General features: G+C 39.1%; 1 pseudogene; it reads right to left on the bottom strand.

The window, feature by feature from the left end:
- Positions 1 to 3671: 3671 nt before the first annotated feature.
- On the bottom strand, positions 3672 to 5301 carry LOC143661155 (alpha-1,6-mannosyl-glycoprotein 2-beta-N-acetylglucosaminyltransferase-like; annotated as a pseudogene).
- Between the last annotated feature and the right edge of the window lie 284 nt (positions 5302 to 5585).

Below are 5585 nucleotides of genomic sequence, written 5' to 3'. Positions count from 1 at the left end.
ATTTGTCCCTGAAGAGAAGAATGTTCCAATGATCTTCATCTGAATAGGCTTTCTTAGTGCCCCAAGCAAAGCTCCTCACAAAAAGAAATGTGCCTTGACATAGAAGTTCCACTCTGGGCTCACAGGCTTGAGAGATCCCTGCACAAACTAATCTCCAAATCCACATGGGGTTAAAACACTAAGATTTTATGGAGTGGAAGGCCCAACAAATGACTTAAACTATTTTCCAGGGAATAACAACTGATCTGGCCTTAAAGCTATTCTCAAACTCCTTTTGAAATAGACTGAAATTATACGATTCTCTAGGCTTTCAGGGTTTTAAAGCTTTGTTCTCAGCAATCTTCAGCTTTAAAGAAAACAAAACAAATACATCTGAAGCCACACCCAGAGACTTAAATTCAGGTAGGGTGAGGGCATCATTTGTTTCTTTTTCCCCAGTCTTTTATACCTGGTAAAATACATAAAATGTACCATTTCCCCATTTTAATGTGTACAATTCTGTGGCTTTAAATACATTCAGTGTTGTGAAACCATCACCACTCCCTAGTACAAATTTTTTAATTATCCCAAAAGGAAACTGTATTAGTTAGGGTTTTCTAGAGAAACAGAATCAACAGAGAACACTCGCAAATATAAAATTTATAAAAGTGTCTCACGTGACCCCAGGAACGCAGAGTCCAAAATCCACAGGGCAGGTTGTGAAGCTGACGACTCCGATGGAGGGTCTGGATGAATTCCACAGGACAGACTCGCCAGCCGAAGCAGGAAATAGAGCCTGTCTCTTCTGAATCCTCCTTAAAAGGCTTAAAATCACTCATTGCAGAAGACACGCCCCTTTGGCTGATTACAAATGGAATCAGCTGTGGATGCAGCTGACATGATCATGATCTAATTCTACAAAACATCTTCATTGCAACAGACAGGCCAGCACCTGCCCAACCAGACAAACAAGTACCACAACTTGGCCAAGTTGACACATAAAACTGACCATGACAGAAGCCCTATCCAATTAAGCAGACACACACTTTTCCTGTCTCCCCAGACCCTGGCCATCATTAATCTACTTCCTATCTTTATAGGTTTAACCATTTTGAATGATTCATATAAATGGAGTCATACAATATGCGACTTTTATATCTGGCCTCTTTCATTTAGCATGTTTTGGAAGTTCATCCATGCTGTAGCATGTATTAGTATTTTCTTTCTTTTTATGGCTAAGTAATAGTCCACTGAAAGTATATACACTTTGTTTATACATTGTTGATGGACATTTGGTTGTTTCCACCTTTTGGCTATTGTGAATGATGCTGCTTTTTAAAATATTCTTTATTGTTAAATATAATATATATACAAAAAAGCAATAAATTTACAAGTCCATTTTAATAAGTAGTTATAAAACAGATTTTAAAGTTTGGTATGGGTTACAGTTGCACAATTTTTATTTTTTCTTCTAGCTGCTCCAAGAGACTGGGGACTGACAGAAATATCAATATAATGATCCAGCAGTCATACTCATTTCTTAAATCCTACTTTCTTCGTTATACTCCTCTTTCTCTTTAAATAACATTTATACATATAAGCAACAAATTTCAAAGTACATCGCAACAATTAGTTGTAGAACAGATTCAGGGTTTGGTATGAGTTACAATTTCACAATTTTAGGTTTTTATTTCTAGCTACTCTAAGGTACTAGAGCCTAAAAGAAATATCAGTATGATTCAGCACTCGTACTCCTTTGCTAAACCTGACTATCTCTGTATAACTCCACCACACCTTTGATCTTTCGCCCACTCTTTATGGGTACTTGGACTACGGCCATTCTAACTTTTTCATGTTAGAAGGGGCTGTCAATAATATTGGATAGGGGGATGGAAATAGTTAATGTTCTGGAAGGGCTGGCCCCTCTGAATTTCAGGAATTATCTGGTCCAGGGGCTGGAGATTGTAGGATTCTGGAAAGTTACCCTAGTGCATGGAACTTTTGTAGAATCTTATATAAAGCCCTAGGTATTCTTTGGGATTGGCAGAAATGGTTTTGGTTGGGGTTTGGTAAATTTTGATAGGTAGCAATGTCTAACTGAAGCTTGCAAAAGAGTGACCTCCAGAGTAGCCTCTCAACTCTATTTGAATCTCTCAGCCACTAATACCGTTTTTGTTACACTTCTTTTTCCCCTTTTGGTCAGGATGGCATTGTTGATCCCATGCTGCAAGAGCCAGGCTTATTCCTGTGGGTCATCTCCCATGCCACCAGGGAGACTTTCATTCCTGGATGTCATGTCCCATGTAGGGGAGAAGACAATGGTTTCACTTGCGGAGTTGGGCTTAGAGAGAGTGAGGCCACGCCTGAGCATCAAAAGAGGTCCTCTGGAGGTGACTTTTAGGTATACCTATTGGTAGACTAAGCTTCTCTGCTACATACATAAGCTTCACAAAAGCAAGCCTCAGGATCAAGGGCTTGGCCTATTGATTTGGGTGTCCTTAATGTTTGGATCTAGGGTTTCGCCAGTTAAAGTTAATAGTTCCATAATTTTTCTCCCATCCCTCAAAGGACTTTGCCAAGACTTTTTAATTATCTGCTTAATATACTGTGGCATGTATCCATGCATTACATTAAACTATTTATTTGTTTAAGAGTTTGTTATTTAATCTCCATATATTCGTGAAAGTTCTTGTTCTTTGGTGGTTATTGATTTCTAGCTTCATTCCACTGTGATCAGAAAAAGTCCTTTGAATAATTTCAATGTTTTTAAATGTATAAAGAGGGCAGTGCAACAGTGGCTCAATGGTAAAATTCTCACCTGCCTAAGGAAAAAAAAAATAAATTTATAAAGGTTGTTTTGTGCCCCAACGTATGATCTATCCTAGAAAATGTTCCATGAGCAGTAGAGAAAATGTATATTTTGGTATTTTGGGGTGTAATTACCTATATATGTCTGTTAGGTCTAATTCATTTATCAAATTGTTTAAGTTCTCTATTTCCTTGTTGATGCTCTGTCTGGTTGTTCTGTCTATAGAGGAGAGTGGTGTATTGAAGTCTCCAACTATTATTGTTAAAACATCTATCATTCCCTTCAGTTTTGCCAATGTTTGTCTCATGTACTTTGGAGCTCCTTCATTGGAAGCATAAACATTTATGACTGTTATTTCTTCTTGGTAAATTGTCCCTTTTATGAATATATAGTGTCCTTCTTTGTCTCTTATGATGTCTTTACATTTAAAGTCTATTTTGTCTGAAATTAATATAGCTACTCCTGCTTTCTTTTGGTTACAGCTTACGTGGAACATTTTTTCCATTCTTTCACTTTCAATCTATTTGTATCCTTGTGTCTAAGATGAGTCTCTTGTAAGCAGCATATAGCTAGATTATATTTCTTAATCCACTCTGCCAATTTGTATCTTTTATTGGTAAGTTTACTTTGTTAACATTCAAAGTTATTTCTGTTAAGGCATTTCTTGAACCCACCATCTTATCCTTTGGATTTTTTTTTTTTAATGCAGAGATGTTCTTAAGACCTTTATTTAGCCAAAACCTGAAAATAACCCCAAGAGCCACCAACAGGTGAAAAGATAAAGAAATTGGATTATTGTCAAAACTCATCAAAATAAATACATAAAATGGGAGCACTTTATTATAGGTAAACTATTCCTCAATCAAATTAAATTTTAAAAAATTTAAAAAACAGAGTGACTCAATTGGACACTCCGGGTAAATGGTCTACAGATTTTTCTTGTGCTGCATACTACAGTTCCCAGCATGAAAAATCCTTGGAACTCAAGTAATTAGCACTTTCCAGAATTTTGGAAGACAATGATAGTCAAATATTGAAGAGTCCAATTCCAGTTATAATCATCATAAGTACAGAAAGTGTCTGTGCACTCAATCAGCTTCTGCTATGCATCCCGGGTCAAGAGTAGACCCATATCGTGCTCTGTAGATTTTCAAGTTTTCACATCTACCTTGTCAGCAATTCCATAGAAACTAGAACTGGTAATATAGGTCCCCAAGGAGAGAACATCACACTCAGGACACTCTTGCTGCTTCAATTTCCACATCTTTTTGAAGATATGGTGAAAGTTTGGAGCTACGCAATGATCCTACTCTAAGAAAAGTATAAGGCCAGCATAGTCTTGAAGAATTTTAACCGTTTCCCAAACAAAATGTAGCTTCCACCACCAGGGGTGTTTGGTTTGGGAGAACTTGGCCTCTCTATAACGGACTACGGAATCAAGATAATCAACATTAACATATCACATTTTCAAAGCTGCATTCTTTTCCAGGTCTCTGGGGCAATCTCTGGGGTCACTGCCTGGAAGTTCATTAGGGTATAACTGAATGCTGCAAAGAAAGAACACCTGCAGAATGGGGCAGAAATCCACAGCGGCAATAAAATTATTTATCTGTCGACCAGAAATCGTGGTAAAGGACGATGAGAACGTTATCGATGTCTTGGCCTTTTCAAAATGAGTCCAGCAGCAACTGAGGTATTCAAGCCGATTATGCATCTGGATGACAAGCACTAGCTCCCGGGTCAGGCGGTGGGGACAGAGCAGGAGCTGGACTTACCTACATTTCTCAGCATCTGGTCAAAGTTCACTTGTAAACTAGAGATCTGTACTGAGGCGTCAAGTTGCCTGCCTCCAGGTACGGTGCAGCTGGGACCAGAGAAGCAGGCAACAAGTTTGAGATCCTATGGCTGCCCCAGGCAGGCTCAGTGTCAGAAGCAACAGTGGGGCTAGGGCCTCGTTCTTCCGTTGTCACTCATTGCTGCTCCAGCGAATGAAGCCGCAGGCGGCCACCAAGAATATCAGGATCGGTACCTTCCGTTTATAGATGTGGAACCTGATGATCTCCAGAGCCAGGATCAAGGGTGGCCGGGCGCAGAAAGGAGCAAGCTGCTTCTGCATGAAAGGTGCCAGCTGGCTGCAGCCGTTGCCTGGGCCTGAAGCAATTGGAACTGGTTCCCGCAACTGCCCTCACTAACTACTTGAAGGCTCACAATTTCCCCACGTCTCTCGGGGTCCACACATCTTTGTTTGGCAACTGCAGCTCAGCCAATGGCTTTGCCACTATACGCCCTGGCTTGGTGTCACCTTGGTCCTTTCCATTCAGTACCATGGTCCTGGAAGAAGCCCCCTCTCTTAGCTTCTTCAGGGTTTTTCTCTAAGCTCTCTGGGCTTTTCTATCATTTGGATTTTATTTGTCAGATCTGTATGTTCTTTCCTTCTTTCTCTTTTTATCCTTTAGGTTACCCTTACTGGTACTCTTCAATTCTGTGACCTCCTGCAGACCTCCCTCTCCTTTTTTTTTTTTTAGCCAGCAGAAGTGCCTTTTAGTATTTCTTATAGAGCTGGTCACTTGTTGACATATTCTCTCAGCCTTTGTGGTCTGTGAAAAAAATTTTTTTTTAATTTTTATTGACAAAACATATTAACATACAAACATGAACATTTTTAACATATGAACATTCCATTCTTGGTATATAATCAATGACTCACAATATCATCACATTGTTTTATGTTCATCACCATGATCATTTCTTAGAACATTTGCATAACTCCAGAAAAAGAAATAAAAAGAAAAAAGAA

This window comes from Tamandua tetradactyla, chromosome 17 (assembly GCF_023851605.1).
Source record: "Tamandua tetradactyla isolate mTamTet1 chromosome 17, mTamTet1.pri, whole genome shotgun sequence".
In the NCBI taxonomy this organism is placed as follows: Eukaryota; Metazoa; Chordata; class Mammalia; order Pilosa; family Myrmecophagidae; genus Tamandua; species Tamandua tetradactyla.
Note: the sequence above shows the minus strand (reverse complement) of the source record. Positions and strands in the feature narration are given on the sequence as shown.